Source organism: Oenanthe melanoleuca, chromosome 1A (assembly GCF_029582105.1).
Source record: "Oenanthe melanoleuca isolate GR-GAL-2019-014 chromosome 1A, OMel1.0, whole genome shotgun sequence".
Classification (NCBI taxonomy): Eukaryota; Metazoa; Chordata; class Aves; order Passeriformes; family Muscicapidae; genus Oenanthe; species Oenanthe melanoleuca.
Genome location: NC_079334.1, coordinates 42,763,933 through 42,788,595, shown reverse-complemented (window position 1 = coordinate 42,788,595; position 24,663 = coordinate 42,763,933). Strand labels below are relative to the sequence as shown.

The following is a 24,663-nucleotide window of genomic DNA, read 5'->3' as shown; positions in this document are numbered from 1 at the left end:
TCCTTGTGCTGATGAGGCTGTCTGGGTTACCTGTCCATGATGCTGGTGGTGCCTGAGCTGGCCTGGGCTGTCCCTGTTCCCCAGAGCAGTGTGTCCCCAGCAGGAACTCTGTCACAGGTGCCATCTTCAGCAAACGCCTGTGGCACCCCAGGGCGTCTCACCTGGATGTCTGTGAGCACACGATTGAATTGACTCTCTGTAGGGGCAGCAGTGGTCAGATTGCAAACCCAGCTCATTTACAAAAACTGACTTAATGAAATCCCTTGGGATATCACCTCACAATTGGATGGAGTGGGGAAAGCCTGGAAACCAGACATCTGCCAGACCCAGGAGGCCTCAAGATCTTGACCTTACCAGAGGTACTGTTTGCTGTGCAGGCAAACACCTGAAAGAAAGGGAGCAAAGACCTCTGAACTTTAGCCCCCCTGAATGCAGTTAGGACAAGGCTTGCATGCCACAGGCTCCTTTGGAAGAGTGGGGGATTGCCAAGGCAAAGGTTGAAGTTAGTTATCTTTTAAGTGATTTTATTTAAGTGTCTTTGTCTGGGGGATCTGTCTCTCTGGAAGATTAATAAAAGCCTGATTGATCACTCTTGCCATCTGTGATTACAAAATTTCTCCACAGTTTTAAATCAACCTGGGGTAACAAGGGCTTGGAATTTTAATAGAAAAATGAAAAATAAAATTAATTTTTTTAACTTGCTGCAAAGACATGTGGATAAATCTAAAAGAACAATAACTATTCCTAAACTACAGGAGGTAACTAATTCAATAAATATTGTTAAGTATTAACATTTAACACAACAGGATGTAACATATAGGGATACCTAATCTCTGGTTGTCATCACAGGGTGTGTGAGTAGTTACAATGAAAGCCCAATTTATGCACTAGACTCCCTTGTGTTAGATTTATCCAGAAAAAATATTTTTAAATAATTTTCTGCTTCTCTTTGTACTCATTGAATGTTAATGGCTGGATGGAAATCAAAACTTAGAATTAAAACATTACACCAAAATAAATTTCAAAGATTTTAGTCTGTGTTCTGAAATATTTTCTCTCTTTCTTGATCATTAAAAATACTTCCTGGAGCTAATTTCACACAGCTCACAGTTCTGAAAACTTCATTCTGGTTTGTTAAAATATAAATTCCCAGTCTATGGAGTGAAGTCTTATAATCTGCCTTAGAAGCTTTTCTTCAGCTTGAGGACTCATGTGAGTAAAGAAAGAAGGATTTGGCAATATTTTTATTTTGAAGTGAGCCTACTTGCAGGAAATTTGTTTCTAACCTAGTTTTATTTCTGAGTTGTCTACTATCCAATATAGATTTCTTAAATAGCATTTGTTATCTCTGTTATTGTATATATTTATTATATTAATGCCTAAAGACCTTTACAAGGTTTGCAATTCTATTATAGTAGATGGTGAATAAATAGGAAAATAAAAGGACAATGTGTACCCTGGAGGACTTACTGTTGATAAATATTTGCTTAGTTGTTTAAAAAAATAATGTTCTGCACATTATTTCTTTATAATACCCAGGCTTGTTTGAAGCTATATATTTCAGCTGTCCACTGCAAGGGTTACCCTGCATCCTGCCTCACAGACCACTTATTTTGTTCACTAACAGGATGACAAACCTTTTATGCAATAGAAAGATGAATGGTGAACAGTAAATAGTACATTTCCTAGAGGAATTTTTGGGTCAAATGACCACCTGTGCTAAAAACAGTGAAACACTGAGAACTCATAAATATTCACAAAAACATTTGACAGTTCTCCAAATGTTTGCAAATTAGCAACATGACTCTACAAATAAAGATGACACCATACATTTCTGGAAAAAAAATTAAAATATATAGATGCACTGTTCAATTTTGCATGCTTCCAGGTGCTTTCTGTTAACAAACCTTCTCTCTTTTGAATGATTTTTTCATCTCACTTCTTAAAATAAATGCTACTGCACATGCCACTGTCAAACACTTTCCTGAAAACAGTGGTAGCACTCTTGGCTCAAGACAGAGTTTTCCAGTGACACCATACATTTCAAACAAAGTACCAAGCACAAGAAATATGGCCAGGGCAACATCTTTATAGAGATCTCCAACTGAGATGGTCTGGAATGGAAATTCTTCTCAGGAGGGCAATAATTCCAGGAAAGTTGTTGTAAACCTGCTGACATCCATTCCTATTAAGGGAAAACATGCATTGAAATTCTTTCCCTTCTGGGAACATCTGTACACAGACACCCATTTTTTCTCAACATGTCCAGAAAACAGCAGTAGCCAACACAGACCCTTGTGTATCCAAGCAATTAAACCCACTGCAATTAGAAATAAGCCATTTAAGATAATAGCATTTTTGAGAGATGAAGAAAAGCCACAGGTGGTAAATCATACACTGAAAAGATTTGCTAAACACACCAGAAGACCAAAGATATGTAATTGCATACTCTCTTGATTGAACAGTGGGGATGCAAGCATATCTTCTTCAAAAGAACTCAACAGAAAAGGCAAAGAGTAATTTGAGGTGGTAGTATAACACAAACCCCTCTCTGAACAGTGATTCAGCCAAAGTTATAAACAGCACAAACAAAAGAGGAAATAACTTGTGTGATTACAACAATATATTACTAATAATTACAAAGCAGAAATACTTCAGTGAAATGAAACTTCTAAAATGTTTCTAAAGACAGAAGAAAAAAAGATGAAATGCAGAATATTAGCCCTTCTTAAATTTGCTTCCAACTCAGAAGCAGAAAGATCGCACCCTATTTATCTGACATCACAAAAGTGCACAGCCTCTTTTCTATGATATGTGAGCAATTTCAGACTTTAAAGAGCTCACAGTCTAAGAATCAGATTTCTCAAATGATTGCATCAGTCACAAAGTTTAGTATCCTGAATACTCCTTTTCTGAAACTAACCTTTAACTCACCTACTGCTCCTGTTCTGTTAGTGTTCATGGAAAAAGATGACACACAGAGCATTCTTAGATTGATGCTATGATTTCACAATGGACACCACTCTGTGCTAGAAATTAAAAAATCAATAATCCCCCAATTAGAAGTGAGATTGGCACAACAGAATGTTAAACAATCAAACTATCGAATAAAATATTAATTGCTTATCTAATGACTCCTTCAGTAATATTTATGTTTTAAATGCACTAGAAGAGATTTTTTTCTCTCTTTACATATTACTGGGAGCTTCTTTGGACTTCATAGCCCTGGTCTTACCAGAGTGAAAAACCACTGGTGTATTTCTGATACAAAACCCTGATGAAAGCTGCTGAACAGAGAGCCATCTCTCCTGTGCTTTATACAAAAAAGAAATGGGATTTTCCCATCTAGTAACAACCTAGAACATTCCAGTTCACACTGTTAGCTGCATCAGAGGATGCTGGAAACTTGAAAAACTATGAGGAAAAACAAACAGAGAAATCAGTAGAAATTCTTACTTGTGAAAAAAAAAAAATCAAATTAAGTGGATGTTGCAGTTATTCAGATATTACTTGAATTTTATAGATGAACACTGAAAGGTAATTTACTGTATAGAAGGGGAGAGTTGCATCTTCAGCCTTTGACTGACTGTTATCACACCCCATCTTCCCAGGGCTCTTTAGAGTTTTTTCTACTGCTATTCATTCCTTCCTTATCTGCACTTCATTTTCTTCTTCTTTTTTTTTTCCTTCTTTTTTTCCCCAAATGAAGTTTCATATAATTTTGTTTTTGAGAAAGCCCAGAAACTGGTTTTTTAAGAAAGAACCATTCATGGACATGAGAACATGCACCCCAGGGGACCTGAAAAATAAGTCACCTGTACAAGAATTTGAATTCAGCCCACTTATGAAGAAATGCTGATATAATCTACTTCTCTTCTGTGCAGACCAGAAAGTGGAGGAAGTAGAAAGCTTTCTGACTACTGAATGTTTCCCACTTATCGTGGTTTCTGTGATATCCTGGCAGAGATTGATTTATAAAGCCAGTGGTCCTCAGTAGTTGCTAGGAAACAGTTCTCTGCACTCCATCTGCACACGAGGGGATGTGCAGCTAGAACTGTGCTTTCTAGTGCAGCAATTCTTCTGACTTCAACCTTGCACAGAGAAATAACATTGCATGGTTTCCCCAGAACAGCACAAGCAAGTTTTAGTCCTGTGTGCATATATTGTGGCTAAAACCAAGCTCAGCTAAATGGAACACTTAATAACTTTTTCCCCCAGGTCAAATGACCTGGTGCAGATTCCAAGTACAGAATTCATTCATTACAGAAATTTTGAAAATCAAGTGGTAAGCTGTGAGGGAATTCCTAGGTCATATATCCTGTCCTTTAATATTTCTGGCTACCTACATAGTCACCTCCCTACATTTATCAAGCTCAGTTTGAAAAAAAGACAGGATTTTGTGCACAACAAATTCCCCTAGTAAACAGTAGCCCTTTTCAATGTGTAGCATAAATTTACTTGCAGATTTTTAGGGGGGCTGGGTGTTGTGAACATTTTAGTTTCAGCTAAACATCTTTCTCGTCGTGTTTTTTACCAGATCAATGCATTTATGGACAGTGGTCTTATTTCCTCTAACTCTGGTTTTGTTTGACTAACCAAACCCAAAAAAAGCCCTTACTGCTGTACTGAGAGTTCTCTTTTCCTGTTGCATTGTGATGCAGCACTTTCCTGTACTTCTTCCTTTGAATTTTTCTTTCTTGAATGTTGGTCAACATAAATGTGCATGGTGATTCCAAGTAACATATGACAGAGCATGGGTGATTTCCCCTCTCTGCTGGAAATACTTCTGATACTGCCTAGTGTATGAATTTTTTTTTTGTTTGGTTCTTTTGGTGTTGTTGTTTTTTGGGTTTTTTTATCACAATAGTGGCTCAGAGACATCCTGTGGCTGAAAAATACAAAGCCATCTATTTTTTCTCATTTCCTACCCATTCTCAGTGAGTAGCAACCATTCTTGTTATTCCTTCTTTAAAGAATCACTTTGGTTATTGTTTTAGTTTATTTAATTCCACTCTATAAGTGCTGGCATCAAGTTAACCAGATTTCTACTGAATTTGCCCTGTTGATATGCTTTGTACCTTCAACAAATTTAATTATTGCACATTGACTTCTTGATCACTAATAAAGGTAATTAAGGAACATCTTTTGGAATCTTGTTTTAGAGTGCTAATTTCTCTTTCAGCATAATCCATCACTGTCTGTCCTTTGAGAAGTTCTTTGTACTAATTCTCATGTCAAGGAATACCCAACCACTATACAAAATATTTTACTAAAGAACAGTCAGGCTACAGCTACCCTGTTTCTATTTTTCCTTGGGGAAAAAAAAAAAAATTAAAAAAATTAAAAAGCAGTCATTAAAGAAGTCTAAAACTTGGTCCCCTTTAGTAAGCTGATATTGTATTTTAGGAAATTGTCTATTACTCCCCATGCCTTTCATTTTCCCTAACATTGCACATGAGGATGGTTGGCCTGTGGCTGCCAAGCTTGCCCTTTAGCATGCTTTGAAACTGGCTCTTGCTGCCTCCATTCAGAAGGGCATAACAACTTGGTGAGTTCTGAGCCAACATTTGTGGAGCTGTTTCCACTTTCTATTGCCCTATTTCCCATAAACAGTCACATTTCTGTGACATTGCTGTCACATTTCTGTTCCACCTGCCTGTTTTCAGAGGTAGAGAAAAAGTATTATTTGTTAGGGGACCATCCCTGCACTAGCCTTAGATAGTATCCTTATTTTTAGTTCCTAGCTCTTTATTCATTATGACTGGAGACTCTTTAAAACTTTCTTCTGATTCCTCAAGGTCTAAATTATCCTTTCAGTCCACAGTTCACATTCTGGTCCTTCACTTTCAATCCTCCAAGTTCTGGTTTCTTTTTCTGAGACAATCCTTTCTGACTCTGATCTCAAACATCTTTTGACAAATTTCAACAGCCTGTTTAGTAGAATTATTTTTCTACAGAGGTCTGGAGTTCTATTGCCTAAAAATACAAATTCAAACCAGCACTCTACCCCAAATCAGTGTCTTGCTCTTTAGAGTGTGTTGCTATGATGTAGTCCTCTCCTTTACAGCCTAACACCCCAACTACCAACTTGTCTTTGTAAATACTGCTATTTCATTTAAATTGGAGTTGGATCAGTACTGTCATCATCTAAGAGTGCATTAATTTCTCTATTACTTTCTGTATAATAACTTTGCAACTTGCCTATCACTAAGTTAAAATACTATAAACTCTTAGTAGTTCCATTAGCTTCTTCAAATAGGAGATTTTTAATCTCTGCTCTGAAAAATTATTAGATTAATCTGTGGATGTAACATCTGTTCTCCAGTCTATAAAGGTGGAATTTCAACTCTCCCATAATGATACAATCACCAGGTGGCTTTATCTCTCTTGTGATGTTAAAGTAACTCCAAATTCAACATTCATGGTAGAACTCATTCCCTTTCCCACTACATTTTGACATAAGCTGATCCTGTCTTACCAATACTACTAATTAACATTTCTTTACTGCCAGCCATGTTCTTAATATATAATGCTACCACATCTTTACAATTCCTTCTGCATTCCTTTCACAGTGTGCACCCTGTAGTACTTGCACTCCAGTTGCAATCAGTATTCTATCATGTTTCTGTTATCCCTCTAATATCCTGTTTCATGTCATGGATCAATAAGCCTTTCTCCTTCCATCTTTGTGTTCAGGTAGCTTTGTTTCATCTGTTACTGCCACCTCACTTCACCTTGGTTTTGTAGCTTCCCTACCCAGAGCACTGGAAAGAGCTCCCCAGCCTGTTATGTACCATAATCAGGGGAACAGAAAGACAAAAGTGTGTCTGTTAATTCTGGGAAAATACAAGCTGTCAGAGGGTATCATGCCTCTCTGTAAACACATCCAATATATAAGCACCAGGGAAAGAAGAGCTCTTTAGTCTAAAAGCCAATGCTGGCACAAGTACAAATAGACCCAAACTGGGCATTTTAAGAAACTGTCGAATCCCCAGAGCAGTGAGATTCTGAAACAGCCACTGGAAGGTTGTTTGAAAGAAAACCTCTGAGCCTCTTCAAGCTGAAATCAGTCCATTTGTTAACAGTGATCTACAATCACTGTTCAAGAAAACAGAAACTCGACTCATGTCCCACAAGGTTGGTTCCCGTCCTATGTTCCTTCCTATTATAATAAAACCTATTAATAAATCAACATTTTATCTTCAAAAACTGATTGCTTAAACAACCTCTCAGTCAGTGCAATGATTTCTTCTTAGAAGAGAGTATGCTATGGTGAGGAGCTTGATGTCCTTCATCTCATCTCATCTCATCTCAGGAAAAGCTTTAAACATAAGGTGTTATGATAAAAAGAAATTGCAAACATCATTGACTTATATTTAAAAGTATCTGCATAACAACAAGCAAATGCCTGCTACTTTTTGAAAGTATTCTGAACCAAGATAAGCTTATGTTTACACAGACTTTAGCATGAAACTCTTCAGGGCAAGGAGTCTGCCTGTACATTTATATATTTTTAAAGCAAAGTACACATCTATACAAACAACCACAATTTTAGATTACTACTGTTGATGGCCAGTTAACAGTTACTTCATTAACCTCAGAGGTGCAAGAGATTACTAGCAGGCACTCAGACCTTTCTCAGCAGTGAGAAATCTGAAATAAAGTGCACTGGGCCTATTTCTTACACCCACAGCAGGGGTGTAAATATTCACAGTTATTTGAGCATCACTTAAGCAACAGCAATAAAGACCCTGGACATTTTGTGAGAATTAACGGCTGCTGACAGTGTTAATAGCCTGAGGTGGAACTTTGGGCCATTAAACCCAACTGGCCATTAAACTTCAAGAGAGGTCCAAGGCTGAGGTCATCATGACAGTTACAAATTCTGAGGGGGAAGGTATTTTTATATATGCTGATTGAACAGTATTTAATCTGTACTTTTGTAGATCAAAGATACAGATAGGGTAAAGAAACTACAGATCTCTAGATGCTGATGGAAATCAACAACCCTCCTTCCTCCCAATGGAAAAGACTGGAAATGTCAACGCACCAGAAAATTCATAGCCAGGTTGAAAATGTGCTCAGCATTTGTAAAACATTCACAAAATCAGGGAGGTACTTCTAAAATTTTCATTAAATAAGCCCTGGAGAAGCAATCCAGATTTCTCCCCTAGAATCACAGACCCTTGTATGTATAGCCCAGATACAAGGCAGGAGGAGGCATGTGAGACACTAAAAGGGGTGAAATTCACCCAGATCCAGAGTCTAGCTCTTCTTCAAGTTCCAAATGTATCTTGATGGCACTGAATGCACGAGCCACCTGCCAGCTTTGGGACTGGTATGTAGTTTGCACACCATGCACACAAGAGACAGGATGAGGACTCCTGAGTGCTGAGAGGGGCAGCACACACACCAGCTCAGGAGCTGCCCACCACTTTGCTGTGGTTGTGGGTCAGAAGAGACCTGAGAGGAGCAAAGTACCCAGAGCACAGGCAGAGCTCAGGTCTCTAACACCCAGTTAAAAAAGGACACACAGCTAAGGACATCCAGATACTCCTTATACAAACAAAAGAGTTAAGAGCAGTGAAAATGCCTTTGTAAGTATTGAAGGGTGTATCAATGTATCAATGGAGCTGCCATAATGGCTATGATCCTCTCAGACAGCACCCCTAATACCCCACTTACTTACTCTCCAACTCCTGATTTTGTGTCTTGCACTTTTTGGATGCCTCTATAAGACCGTCCAGCTCACTAAACTGACAAAAACCTGGAGGGCAGGGGGCATTGTCTTTTTTCTGGTCTATTTATTTGGGAATCCATAGAAGAGCACACCCTGCAACCACGAAATGGGGATGGAGAGGCACCAACCGTTTGAATCAGCTCACCCTCAGTGATACACCATTTCACACAGCCAGAAAGAAGTATTAAGCTACAGTGATTTGAAAAGCTTATCAAACAGGGCAGAAGAGTCCCATGGAGAAATGTCTCTGTGAAAGACAATGGCAGAATTCCCACCATCTTCACTGGAGACAGGGGCTCCCAGATGTTCTTTGCCACATCTTGAGCAAGGTTTCCTGCTAATTCCTAGGGGAGAACAGAATAGTACTAAAAAACTTGAGAAAGACAAATAAAAATTTAAAAATAGCTAAGTCAACATATTACTCTCACTTATTTGGAACAATTAAAATGTAGAGAAAAATAGCATTTCAGATACATTCATGCCCACTAAAGAGAAAAACTTTTCACAATATATCCAATTCCTCAACTGTTTTAGCCATAACAGTATTAGAAACCAGGCATGAAGTAGACTGTTGGCAAGGAGCCAGAGCATTCCTGGATTGCACATCTGTTAGATGTGCCTGGCATTTACTACAGCAGTGCAAGAGCACCTCTGCAGTCAAGGGTCAGTGAGTATTTCTATATAAACAAAGAAGTCAAGGCTCTAATAGCTTTCTTGTTTCAGAAGTCTAAGTAAAAAATGCAAAAAGCCAGCTGTACAGAGAAAAGCTTTACAAAGAATGCTATCAGACAATTTTAGTTCAGAGATCTTCCAACCTCAATTGTTTCAGAGCCTGGGAAAAAAATAGCCTGTAATATTGTTTTTAAAGCTTTTAGTTTGCTGGCAGTTCTGGAGATAGTACAATTTTTTCATCTGCGTGTTCAACCCATGAAGAGTTGTGGCATCCTTACACTCTCTGCCCTTGGTTCTCATCTTATACAGAAATCACAAAGCACAGCTGCACATTTAGAGCAGGAGGTTATGGCTCATACTTTCAGGAAAGGACTGGGAAAGGTTAATGCACCTGTCAGACACATCCTGATAGACAAACTTTATTTTGGCTTCACAGGTCAGCAAGCTACCTCCCTATCAACAACATGTTAAACTGAGGTTCTGCAGTGCCCACACAGCCATGGGCAAGCAGATATTTATGTCAGATATTTATGTCCTGGGCTGTGCTGAGTGACATGCCAGCACATCAGAACCTGTGCCAGGGTCTGCCCCAGCTGGAGCTCTGGGTGTAGGGTGGCCTCCAGTGTGTGCAGTGCCAGAGCCTGCTAGGAGCAGGGCTTTCAAAGCACAACTAGTTGTTCATGATAAAAGAATGATTATTGGTGTGTGTCACTTGCACCAAAGGTAACAGGTAATTGAGATTATGCCTGTACCTTGATTTTAATGGGAGCAATCTGTTCTTTCCATCTGAAAACTGAACAGGGAAGAACCTAACAGTGTTCTTTGGCCAGACATGACTGTGGTGGAAACTGCTGTGACAGCTGCCTGTTTAAAGTAAGGATTTAGTTGTTTACATTCCTTCTTTCTCACAAAGCATTAACCCAAATTGTTACTAGGAATAGAAGCAATATCATCACTCTGCTAATAGGCTCTTATAGATCCAGCATCATGCCACTCAAAAAGCCATGCTTTCTGTGATATTTATGGACAGATCTAAAGTATTGGCACACCCACTGCCAATGGGAATTCATATTTTAAAGAATGAGCAAATACTAAATCATTCACTTTTTCAAGGAAAGGTCAGGAGCCGAAGAGTTGCTGTGCTGTCTCTTCTGTTAGCAAAAGGATCCACCAGTTCCACCTGTATTAAGGGCATTGCCTGCAGAAGGGCAGGTTTTTAGAACACGTCACATAGGTGCACTAAGCAAGAACCATTAGCACACCCTTAAATTCTAACTGAGACACTGCAAACACCTGCTCTCCAAGGACGTGTCATGGCTAGAAGAGAAGGAATGGATTCAAAAGTTCCCCATCTGTCCTCAACATGAAGAAAAGCTATAGATAATGGCCTGTGGTTTGCAGTTATCTGCTCCTGGTTCTGTACAATCAGGGGGATGCCAAGTATGCCACAAGCTGAGTGCAAGATGAAGCAATTAAAGCAGATACTTAAAAGCAGCCTAAGTACACTTTGCTTGGAGCCATCCATTACAACAAGCAATATATCAGAGTCCCTTCATTATCAGGAATCTGTCCTGCAGGTACTGGAATTTCTCCCACTTGCTTTATATTGGGCAAGAAGGTGAATTTTTCCCTATAGTCCCATACAAAGGATCTTACACCAGTTCCCACTGAGACTCATAAGCATCCACTGTGAGACCAGGACCTGAAGTAAGATTTATGGATATGTTCAGGCACTCTAGCTAAGTGTAATGGTGGGTGACCTCATGTAGATAACTAGATGCTGCTTACAGCAACTCTCCCATTCCTATTAGCTGCTATCAACTTCTGGCTACCTTTTACTTGGACAATATTTTTAATACCATGTCACTGCATATCATATGCATAAGAAGCCACCAGTGTGGTAAGAGATGTTTATATTATGTTTGCTTTACTTTGATCTGCCCTCATTGCAGCAATGCAGCACTCACTTTCATTTTATGTTGGAGCAGCTGGACCAAAATCAGGTGTCAGAGCCTGAGGCTGTGAAAATCTCTTTGGAGAGACAGTTTGATTTTCTTCTCTGCATCCTCTCTGTGGTGCAATAAATTTAAAGACTCAGAATCTAGATCAGAGGAAATACTATTGTCCCAGGACTAAAGCTGGGAAAGTACAAGAAATTGAGTGATCTGGAGTTTGGGGACTTTTTCAGTAGATTCTTCAAGGAGAGCAAGTATTTACCATGAAAATGCTACTCCTTACCTCCTTTTGTGTGTTTTGTGTCTAGGACTAAGCTGTCTCTGAGGAGATTTATATTCATGCACTAAAAATATCAATTCTCCTTCTCCAGCTGTAAATTCATAATAACCTTCCATAATTTCAAGATCCTTCCAGCCCATTCCTTATGGAACACTGCTTGGTTTCCCTTTCCTATTTTAGCTCTGTGCTGCTGGAAGTACAGGAGGTCTCATGCAAACTCCAAGTCAGCACCTTTAGAGAGGCTTTGGATTGGAAGAAACTGAAAAGCCTTTACTTTCCTCTCTTCCTTGGTTTTAATAGTGATTCTTTCCATGACAGTTCCCATCCTCAAATCTGGGTTATCTTTGTTCTTTGGATGTGACTCTAGTCCTAAATATCCCTTCCAAAACGAAGCATGGGTGGGAGTGTGTCCTTGTCTAATTAAAGAAAACTTCCCAGTGAGAGCACCATTGTGTGCATTGAGTGCACACACACAACTCTTTAGTGCTGGCTCCCCACACACCCTCACCTCAGAGCACGTCCTTCAGGGTGAGCTTCAGCAATAGGGAGTGAAAGTTTTTCTGCTTTGGAGATGAAAGTAAAAGTTCATGTGTGGCGCCCAGGCTGTGCACTGCTGATTGTTGCTTAGCAATGAAATGTTCAGCACATGGTGATAGTGCAAAGATACCAGAGCATTTTTTTGAAAAGGAAAAAGGAAAGGGATAAAAAGGTCACACTAATAATCATGAGAGAAATGGGAACATTATCAGATGCAGCAGCTAGAGAGGAGGTCATACTCCCTAGCCTGTCTGTGAAATATTCTTTCCTCATTTACCTCCAGCTCTGAGGGACAAAAGCTGAGGAAAATTCAAAGTGTTTTGTTCCCCACTCCTGCCTTACTGTTAGCAATCCCATTCCATTTTAGCACACTGGAATAGGATTTTCTTTGTGGGTTTTTTTCAATATAGGCTTGCTCCTGGGTTAAAGTGAAAAAGGCAAAGAATCTGCCACATTACACTGAAACAATGGCTTTAGAAAGAAAAACATTTACTAGTAGGGATGAAAACACAAATACTATTTTCTGGCTAGAGCAAGACATCCCATTAATAATGTTCTAGCAGGATCCCAGAGGCAGCTAAATAAAACAGAAAGGCCAGGCTGAGCTAGGCAAGCAGCTTATGATCACAGCTATGCTCCAGCCCCAGCAGAAAAAAATTAAAGAAAGAGAACTGACATCCTTCACAAAGCAGAGTACAGAGGAAATGTGACTTGTGGCCCTTTGTTAATACAGTATCAACTTTAATTGAACCTTCAGGCTTTGATTCAAGTCAATATATCTGGAGCTTCCTTGAACAATAAATCTTGATGTTAACCACAGTAGAGGTCAATCTCTGTCTAATATATGCTTTGCAATGCATTTAAAATGGAGCTATAGTATGTAGATGGTGAATTATTCATACACACAAACTGTTAATGAATAAGTCAATATACAGACAAGATTTGGGGCCCTTAATATTACCAAGAGGAATTAGCTCTGCAAGAACACAGGTTCCCAAAGATAGTCTGACACCATGACTCACCTGTGCACTCTATATATTTGTTTTTACCTCATTTATTTTTACTTCATCCGAGTCCATTTTTAGACTGAAAATTTTCATTCTGAGAGCTGGAGCCTGGGAACGTGCCTCTCCCATGTTGCACACAACCTGACCATGGCTTGGAGGAAGCTGTGCTTTCCAGAGCTGCCCTGCCTTGGGGGCAATGTGTTCCTGACAAAGCCTCACCTCACCCAGCTGCCCACACCTCTTTTTGTCTCTGTGGCAATGTGAGCAAGCTCTGTGGTTCTTGCATTCCTGCTCCACCCCAGCAGCTGGATGAAGGACTGGAGCTGAAGCTGCAAACTCTTTCCTCCTGCCTGCCAGCTGTGGGAGGGAAGAAGGCAGACCCCAAGGACCACAGGCACTGCAGCCCCAAAGGAGGCTCATTTCATATCCTGAAGCTTATCTAGGCCTACTGGACTCACAATTCAAAGAGAGTCCATAAATCATGGTACTGATGGGCAGGACTGCTTGGCTCATCAGCTCTGAGAGTGGGAGAGATTACAGCCTGCATCACACAGGAGACAGGGCTGTGTGATGGTGGGCACAGGTGGGTCTCCCATGAATGAGCTGCCATTTCATCATGTAGCCTGGGGTCTCAGAAGAGCAAACCATTAGCCTCAAAATTAAAGGTCATGTAAAAAAGCATGGCTGCAATGAAACCTCTGGAAAGCAAAGAAAGCCACCTCCAATTCCTCTGTGATACACAGTCAGCCCAGTCAATCCCTGCTCATACATACTGCTAGAGAGTATTACACAGTAATCTTTGAAGTATCCTCATGAAAAGAAAGGGCACTGAAGCCATTTTATGAAACTGAATTAGTAATGTTTAACCTACGGTGCAGGAAAAGAAAAAAGCAAGGAAACCTAGTGAGATACAACTTTAGGCAGCATGTTACCTGAGAAACCCAGTCACAACTTGTCAGTACAGAAGGCATGGGCAAGCCTGTGGCTCTTGACTGCAAGACAAGATGTGTTAGAATACATGCAACAAGAATGAGGGTTCTGCTTTAAATGAGATATGTCTGTTTTCATTCCTCAGTGAGTATATATCTTTTCCAATAACATTCAAGGAAGTTAGTAAGCACATCAATAAGAGAATGTGTCAGTGTTTGCCAAGTGTCATTCAGATGTGAGACAGATTTAACCATTTAGCACAGCTCCCCTGTCCCATTCAATCACTGGACTTGCTTGTTACAGCCGACAGATTCTGAACAAATGTCTTGACAGAAGGATCCCCACTGGTACTGCTGCCAAGTCAATGAGAGTGCCTTATCAAAGGAGAAAAAGAAATTAAGGGTGCAAACTTCATTTCTCAGACAGCAAGAACTTGCTGTGGTGAATATCAGCTGCAAAGCTCTACTTGGGCCTTTGCTAGATTTAAACAACCTATTGTAATTTCACTCAAATACAAATAGTTTTGTAATATAATCTGAATTTCCTGTCATGCAATCTAACCTGCAGTCTCTGTGAAAAGTGCAGAGATCAAAGAGAGGAGGAATCACCACTTTGGTTTCTTGGAAAAAGTATTTTTTCAAATCCTAGCACTGCTCTTTGGTATGTTGGGCCACTGAAGTGACAGCTCTGGGCAGCCAACAGCTTCCTGCAAATGCCTGTAGTCCTTGGATCATGAAAAGCAACTTTCAAACAGAGGAGCTTTGCTCTTCTTCCCTTCTCTTCCCTCTCCAATATGTTTCTGTCAAAAGCTCCCACCAGCTCCAGCTTGAAGGATTTGCCTGGATACTTGCAAGGATGATTTCTGTATTTTTTTTTGTTCATGACAGCATCTTATTTCTTTCTGTGTAAAAACCCCACTATCACAGTTGTCTAGAAGAGTAAACTATGTAGACAGAGTTGGAAAACATCAATAAAATAAAAATCTGGATTTGCTGCCTATTCTGCTCCCTTCACCTGAATTCTAGATGCAGATTTTATATGTTATTTAACCATTGTTCCTGAAATCCCCAAGGGATAAAAACACTGCTGGGTATCATCTGCCAGATTTCTCTGGGTGTCAGCACAGGTACTCTGTGGGAAAAGGAGGCACTGATTTCTCTGTGGTGACCAGTGACAGGACCTGAGGGAATGGCCTGGAGTTGTGTCAGGGGAGGTTTAGGCTGGATATCAGGAAAAGGTTCTTCACCCAGAGAGTGTTTGGGCACATTTATGGGAATACTGAAGCCTAGGTCTGCAAAAGATCACACAGATAGTTGAATCAAGTTCCCAGCAATCAAGGGCAATATGGAATAACTGTTTAGTCCATAGAATAAATGTATAGGACTACAGAAATCTTCTAATCCTTCTAGGTCTGCTGTTCCTGGAACATCTGTTTCACAAAGCCCTGCTCACCAGAGACAGCAAATTATTTCTCAGCACTCTGTGTCAAACTAAAACTCTGTAATCAAACTAAAGGATCAGAGGTATATGAATGCATCAAAGGTAAATAAAAGGGAAGATCACTGATAAAAATATCTGAAGTCCTGAATGGAAGCCCCTAATAATGCTATGGAATAGATTGGAAACAGTGAGTACAAGAGTGTGCAAAACACAAACAAGATAAATAGCTTGACATTACAATGAAGTTGGTAAATTTTTTCAGAATGCTCTCAGCCTAATGACAAATCCACGTCAAAATTCCGTCTCAAAAGCTTTCAGGAGTAAACTATAAACGGATTTTCCTTTGAAGTTTAGGAACACTGTAATCTTCAGGGATTTGGAAAGTCACTCCTTATTCGAATTATATAGAATTAGGCACCCTACACTCTGGAAGGCTTTGAAAGATTTATATTGAAAATCCTCGGCTCCCTGTTTAATCAGTATGCCCAAGTAAATCATGTACCATTACAGCCTGACCTCTGCATCTCTCCTTGGGCTGAGTTAGGGTCTGGCAGACAAGGGTAACACTGTCTCAGACACAGGGATGCTTCATTTACTGGATGACTCTGTACTGTTGGCTCTTGATTTATTTGTGCATGCTTATCCATATGAGTGTATGGTTATGCATGTAATGTCCAGCAGGGCAATGAGAGCAAGGGTCCTCTTGAGGAGTGCAAAAGTATTTGAACTTCTGTTCAGTAGTTGGAATATAATCAAATTTGTTAGTTATTGAAAATTGTTGGTGTGCAATGGCTTTACTGTGGCCTCCTGGTATGTGAAATGACCTGGTGGTTCCCCAGCCTACATCTTGTTGGTGAGGATTGTGGATCTCTGGAATTATCTTGGCCTTTGTCAATCTGACCTGCTCAGAGTCAGAAGAGATCTGAAAACTATTAATGCATCCTTCTTTGAATAATTCTGTAAAATAGATATGCTAGCTGGGTCTTCCAGTGAAAATTAATTTTCTCCTAAAGCTAGCTGCAATATCATACCAATGGGTTTGCAAAGCAATGCTTCCAGATGCAAGTGATGCTGCAAACCTGTGCTAGGGCAGCCTGGGGTCTGAAAAGGACACTGTAAGCCCCCCAGGCCAGTTTGTTTCTCTGAGAGATGAGCAGGTCAGTGTTCTGGCACCCCAGGCACACAGGGCAGCTGGAGCCCACTGGTGCCTCCTCCACATCCTTTGCACTTTAGCAGCAATTTCTGCTGAGCTGCCCCTGGCTGAGCTGACAGAGCTCGGGCTGTTTGCTCTCAGCTGGATACAATGACTGAAGAAAACGCTGAAGATTTTTCTAGGCATTGCAGACAGGCTCTTGCTCTGCTTGTGCATTTTATTTGACTGTGTCACGCAGTCCCTCACAGCACTCCCACCTCTCCCATTGCAGTGAAGATTTAGTTTCCTGGCTGCCTGTGCCAAGCAGCCTGCTGACAGACACAGGTCAGTGGGTGAGATAACTAGCCTCCCCTCGCTGAGACAGAGGCAAAGAGAAAGACCTGATGAGCTATACATATGGATCTACATGCCAGGCATATTATGCCACTCTGTAGGTCTCCTTCTCTAGCCTCTGAACCCCTCTTTTCCATTTTGCTAGCACCTGTTTCCATAGATCTTGCCTGGAGGCGTGCTGTATAAATCTTTTCACTAAAGAAATCTAATCTTTTCACATTATATGTAATTGCTATATAATTAGCAATTATAAAGTTGCTAATCGAATATTACAAAGTTTTGTTATAGATACCTTTTCTACCTCTTGACAAGAAGACCCTTGGATTCCCACATTTCTGAAAAAGGATTCTCTATTTCCTTTTGCTCTTCTCCATGTCCCTCCTTTAGTCTAATTCCTCCCAATAACTACAATCTTACTTTTCATAATTTGCTCTAGTGCTGAACTGTTTTTTCTTGGATGCATGATAACTGGAACAGCATTTCTGCCATCCTCAGAGAGCAGGTACCAGTCCAGTTTCAGTGGCCTCACAGGTTTGATTTCTTCCTGCTTCCACAGCAGTAACACAAACAGTCTCCCTTTCCTACCACAATCCTCATTATTATTTATACTACATAAGTGTTCAGCCTATGATGGGATTAATTACCTCCCAAGCTAAAACCAGGATCCCTTAGCAAAAACACCTTCATTACTAAACAGTTAGCTCAGCCAGTGATTGAGAGACCCCTAGGAGTTTGTGCCCAGCTTCTGAAGAGTTTGCAAAAGGTGATTAAGAAAACTAAACTCTACATACTGCATGTGAGAAATGTCTACAGAGTCTACAGAGGTTCACACATCTAGTCAGTCTGCACCTCTAAAGAGTTGAGAACCACTACAGGAGACCAAAGGAAGACCATGATGTGCAAAAGATGTCTTTTCCATATCTCCAGTGTCAAGGATTAATTTTCAATCGTAGTCCATCCAGGCTTTAACAATGGAAGTTAACTATTCAGTGCCATCTCACAGGTTTCCACCTAGGATTAAACTCCTTTTTAAACACGACTGCAAAGACCAAAGCAGAGAATCTGCAGAGCAATCCTGAAGCCACCATCCTCAGATGTCACTCAAGCCACCAGCTCAGTCAATACATATTTAACTCACCTTTGGGCAAAGACTTCACTGTTGATTCTTTACTAATGAAACATTTCTGATGGTGGCAAACTATTTCTGAAAACAGTTACCTGTAAATAACCAACTGCTGAGTGCATTAACAGTGATCACCAAGCAGCTGCTGAACTGTTCCGTTCTTCAGGCTGAAGAGAACTCTTGAAATTCTGCAGTTATTCGCTGTATGATTAATCTGGATCTTGAAAGAATTGTTCCACCTTTAAGGTAAGAACAGTGGGCTTAATATATCAGTAAAGTTATTAATTCATTGGGGGTTTTGGTGTTTTTGCTGTTGTTACTTCACTGTAGTAAGTCATGTGGAAATACCTTTGATATTATAAACCAAAAGCTAGAAATCAGATATCTAGTTTAGAAGAAAAGCATAATCTGAAATGATCCTGACAACACAGGTGAATGATGCAAAAGCTTCTTCATCATCTCCTTCATCTTCACACCAGACTGCCCACAAAGTGCTTCTGGTTTTGGGGGCCTCCAGATTCTTCAAACTTTCTTACCCAAAACATTTCAGTGGTCCTCTGTTGCCCTGATTACAAGGAGGACTATGTATTTCCTAACAGAGCTAGAACTGGTGATTTATGCACGGGCCTCATGTTTTTGTAGAGCACTTTGCTCAGCTGAAAGTAGCTCAACTTGTTAAGTTTACATATTAAACTCTTAGATATTGTGTTCTGTTTTTGAGACAGATTAAACAGAACTATTCAGAGAGTATTCAGAAACAATAAGTTTCAATGTCAAATGAGAAATTATTTATTAAAGAGTAAAAGATGGACATTAATATGAGATTTCTACATTGCATAACTAACTAGCTGAAGGAGAGATGATCCTGTTTGTAATGGAAAAATTAAATTCTGGGCTGGAGAGAATTTTATGCATGAAGAAGGTATGGGGGGGAAAAAATGTTACACTTCTAAAATTTGCTGAGGCATTCTTTGCAGAAAAGATCCAGAGTGGAGTGTCATAAAGGGGCTGTGTAACCTTGAAGACTTAAGCAATAGAGAGAATTTAATGAAAGACATGATAGGTCATGCCTGTAAAGATATTCTATTACAGAAAAAGTTTCTGTTAAAAGCTGATATCATGCCTATTAGAAATAAGAGAAAAGATATAAACTTGGATATACTAGGTGAGTGCATGGTGACTATGAAGTGCCACTATATTATGGCAATAAAAAGACCCCAGAAGAATCTGAGGATATACCAGTATTTCCAGCAGGGTCAAGCTCCAGTAAGGAAAATTCATCCTGGTGGACTTACCAGTTCCAGACCTTTATTCCACAGACACAAGGCTGACCCAGGATTAAATGGGTATATAACTACCTGAACAAAGTTCATCCAGAAATTAAAAGGCTTCTTACTGTGAGAGGAGTGGATTTCTGGTATCACCTCTGAGTTAAAGAAGGGGAAATTATAAAGATGCAATGACCAGTTCTACAGAAAGATTATTCCAAGCTCTATAAGGTCAGTGTTAAGAGGGGTTAGACTCAATACCAAATGTTCATCTGCATCCTCTACCCCTTGTCTATACATCACCATCATTTATTCCTGTTGCACCACAGTATTGCTTACATAGATATACCTGCTTATTCTTATCAGTTAGAACTTACCATGTCCCTCATAACACAAAATCCATGTAAAACTGACTTTTTCTTAGTCTTTCTTAGCAGTTCTTTACTATGCCTACTACAAATATCCTGCAAAGTGTTATCTAAGTACTTACTATTAAGTCTATTGAAAATTGTTCTTTTTCATTTTATTTTATGGGAAGAGTTTAGATAAGAAAGCCTGATGGATCATGCAAATAGGGATTCCATGGGAACAGACTTTTCTCAAATGCATTTCAAAACCCTCCTCTGGAAACCTCAATATGTGAATGTCAGATCAGTCTCCAGTCTTACCAGAGTTCATGTTCATAGATGTGATCAATTTTAGATCTACAAATGTTCTCAGTTGTCTGATTTCTGCTGGTTCCTATTTCTGCTTTGAAACAGCCTCCTTTTGGAACTGAAAAGTCAAGAACAAAGCAACAACAACAAATCTATTTTATACACTGTTGGCTTTGGAAATTCAGAGGTATTCTTCCCCATATCAGACAGTTTCTGACTGCAGGCTCTGATCTTCCAGTTGATAGGGTCTAAAATTAGGGGGAATTCCATATTGTTCAAAATGGGCAAACATATTTATCCTAGGTCATTTTTTATTTCTGCTTGATGCTGTGGAATCACCAGGAGATGACTGCACAGTATGCATTGCTGAATTATGCAGATAACACATGAATTTAGGGTAGGAGCTGCCTTAAGCAAATATTATCTTGCTATTGTGAATTTAATATTACAACTATTTTAGCACTTTTCTGTCTTTCATCTGCTTACTTTAAAATCAGCAGTATTTGTTTGCACTGACATTGTAATACCCTCATAATCTTAAACCGTAATGCCAATAAACCACCACTGACAGTGTAATGATTCACATTACCATATCATTATAGATGTAAAAGTCAGTCCCACATACTTCCTACAACATCAGTATTGGTGAAGCAGCCATTAAGATGTCAGTGGTAGAGCAGAGAATCACCATTACAAGATTAGTCAAGATAATAAAACATTGCTAAAGGTAGCTACAGGGCCATGCTCAGCAGCTGTTTTCAAATATAAACCTCACAGCAGTTTAAAAATAAATTTTAAATTAGTCAAATGCTTGAATCCACATTAAGAACTGATGTTTATATCAGCAAAAAGAAGAAAAGCCCTATTTAAGACTGCCAGAATTTGGGGATTTCTTTAATGTCTATTGTGAAAAGGTGTATTGAAAAAAAAAATATTTCAGTATATTTTAAATGAGTGAAAAATTGAGGGACAAGAATTTTCCTCACTTCAGCTGTAAACATCTTGCCCTTTGTTGGCAGCAATGGAAAAGCTGTGCTTAAAATAAGAACACACCCAGGTTGTATGTAAGTTACTCTAGCTGAATCCAGAGGTAAAATATTTACACACAGGGATTTATATTCTACAGCATACACAACATATTGAGGCCAGTATAATTTTAAGTTGTATCAGATTAATCTTTTGCATTAATGTTTTTGGAGGTTTTTTTTAAGCAATATAATACCAAGCAGACTAATGATAAGTAATTAATAAAGATTCTGGCAAAAAAGTTACTTTAATTTGGAAAGCATAGAGGATGGAGATTGGCAGGCTCAAGTGGGAGTCAGGAAATAGAAAACACACAGCAACAGAAATATACTAAAATAAGAGCATTTACCTCAACAGCAGCTTACATTTATGGATATTGCCTTCATGAATGTGTTTATATTATGTTATACAAACATAATCATATTGCTACATTTCTTTATATCTTGTACATAAAAGTCAGAGGTGACTTTTCTTTAATGAATTTTAACCCTCAAAGATGGTGTTCAAAACCAGCACACCATCATAAAATTCAGATAACACAGAAGAAAGCTTTGTTACCTCTCTATTTTTTTAACTAGTCTTCAGGACTAGATCATGGAGCTCTTATCTTTATTGTTTGGCCTGTATTGAAGCAGGAAGCACCCTAGTTTCACTTATATTTCTTAGATGGGTAAGTACTTGACAGGGCAAAGAAGTTCTTGAAATTGGCCCTTTATCTGACAGCATGCAGTAAGGCCAGCATGAAGCACAATTAATCCACAGCACTCAGGGCTCCACTTTTACAAAAGATATTGTTGTCCAAGGGAAGTTTGACAAAGCCAAATTTTTAACTGTCTTTGAAAAATCTTCATAAACAATAAAAACTCTGTTGGAAATATTTTTTTCAAATTATTTTTCCAACAGCCACAGTGAAACTGGAGTGACTAATTTTCAAATGCTTCATGGATTGGTCAGTTTTCCAGTGAGGACAGAGGAGACAACAGAAGTAATTTTGACCCTGTATCTCAGATGATACAATTTTTGTGCTTTATTAAAATTTGTTGTAACTATTGATTTCAACATGATCTAAATTCTGTGCAGGAGCAAATAGTCCTTTAGATGCATGCTAGTTCTGACCTTTACTTGGGATATAAGAATGGAAGATGGTGGTCTTTGATCATATCTGTATGGTCATATATCCTGCTGAATGCATATTTAGGAAGACAAGCAAAAAAGACATCAGGGTTGATTATTTATCTACAAGAAGCAGAAAATTGTATTGGCCAGATATTTATATGCACTACTTTATTTTTGTTATCTTGGAAATAATACCTAAATTGCCATTAACATACAGTGCTCAAAGTAGCATCCATGTACGTTATTCTTTTTCAACTCCAAGCATCTAAACTTTCACCAGTACTGAACTGACAAGTTTCTCTGTTCAATCACTGCCACCACTGGAGGCATTGCAACATTTGCCTTTCTCCCTGTGATGGGCTGACACTGGCTGGGTGCAAAGTGCCTGCCAAAAGTGTTTTATCACTCCCCTCCTCAGCTGGACTGGGGAGAGAAAACAGAATGAAATGTTTGTGGGTCAGGATAAAGGAATGGAAGGATCATTCAATGAGCATCACAGGCAAACAGACTCCACTTTGGGCAATTAATTTAATGCACTGCCCATCAATCCAGAGTAGAATAATGAGAAATAAAACCAAATCTTAAAATACCTCCCCCACACCAATGCTTCTTCTTGGGGTCATCTTCACTTCCAAATGCTCTCCCTTCTCTCCTCAGTGGCCTAAGGGGACAGGGAATGAGGGCTGAGACCAGCTCATCACAAGTTGTCTCTGCTGCTCCTTGACTCCTCACACTCCCTGCTTCAGCATGGGGTCCCTCCCACAGGAGACAGCATTCCACACTTTTCCAACATGAATCATTCTAACAGGCTGCAATTCCTCATTAAGCTCCATTGTGGGTCCCTCCTATGGAGTGCAGTCATTGAGGAACCGGCTCCTCCAGCATGAATCCCCCACTGGATCCCAAATCCTGCCAGAAAACCTGCTCCAGCATGGGCTCCTCTCTGCACATGGCTGCAGGTGAGCCAGGAGCCTGCTCCTGTGTGGGCTTCCCCTGGGGTCACAGCCTCTGCTGCTCCCCCTCCTTCTCCACTCACCTTGGTGTCTGCACAGCTGTTTCTCTGAAATATTCTCAGTACTCTCTGGGTGCAATTACTCCTCTGCAGGAACTTTCTCCCCCTCCTAAATCTGTTATCCCAGTGGCACTGCACCATGGCTGATGGGCTCAGTCCTGGTCATCAGAGGATCCATTTGGAGATGACTCCATTGGCTCTCTCTGGCATGGGGGAACCTTCTGGCAGCTTGTCACAGAAGCCACCCCATAGCCCCACACACACCCATCAAAACCTGGCTAAGCAAACCCAACACTCTCCATCAGCCAGAGATCCCATTTAGACACACAGGGCTTCAGACACTGCATTGTGAAGGACGATTTACCACCGAAGGTCAAACACATCCTAGTACAGGGTCCAACTCTTCCATACTATCCTTCCAAAAGATAAAATGTTTAAACACTTTTCACAACTGTTTTGCAAATTATGTAAGACTTAACAACATGAATTCCAGGTTTCTGCAGGTACCAGGCATATAAACTCTATTTATAATTCATATTATCTGATGGATGACCTTAAGAAAGTCAGCCTTTCATTTAAGAATTCATAAAATTTGAGACAATTCAAAAATATGAAGAAGAGGTTTTAGATCTTTGACAGGTGGAATATGTGTACTTTGGAAAAATAATCCTTTATAATGTATTACTAAATTTTATGTATGAATGGAATAAACTACCTGGTATCTCTTAGAAAGTTCTGGCAGGACTTTTTATCTATATTTCTTTAGATGACTGAATGATCAGAAAATATACCCACCAAGTTTTAACATTTGGACAACTGTGATCATGTCCTAAAGCAGTAGTTAACATAATTTAGTACCTTTCAGGAGACTTTGAAGTGGTGCTAGATTTTGGAGAAGGTGCTTATGAGCCATCGCTACTCTGGCAGCTCTGAGGCAGCACAATATCTTCCTGTTTGTGAAATCTGAGGATGATGAAGGTTTCTATAGGTCAGCAGTGGGCTTAGCTGATCTGAGATAATTGAAACAGATGTTTGAAGAAAAAAATCAGTGTAGCTGAGTAAGGCTACAGCAACAACAGAGAGCACTGAGTTCATCTGTCCTTCTGTTGTTGGCACTCATCCTGGCAAAGGGTCCCCTTCCCTCCCCAGATGTCTTCATAGCTATTTTTTTAACTAGGCAGGATTTTATCAGCCTTTCCACTCTTTAAACATTGTCAGTTAGTGCTAGCCAGACTTCACAGTTAATTGTACTCTAATCTACCCAATTAGTCCCCAATTCCCACAAAGACTTACACATGTGGTTAATTTAAAGTTTCAGGCAAGTGTGAAACTCTTCTGTGCCTGAGCCTGCCTGCTTCTAATGAGTGAGAAACCAAATGCTTTTTTTTTTCTGAAATCCCTCCTCAAGAGCCACA

General features: G+C 39.6%; 1 long non-coding RNA gene across 1 annotated transcript; it reads right to left on the bottom strand.

Annotated features, from left to right (window-relative positions):
- Positions 1–200: 200 nt before the first annotated feature.
- On the bottom strand, positions 201–20,207 carry LOC130248491 (uncharacterized). The gene is made up of 4 exons (XR_008839636.1): positions 20,107–20,207; positions 18,266–19,596; positions 2,935–3,029; positions 201–2,185 (listed from the first exon to the last, which is right to left on the bottom strand). It is a non-coding gene; the product is annotated as an uncharacterized LOC130248491 (long non-coding RNA).
- Positions 20,208–24,663: the final 4,456 nt, after the last annotated feature.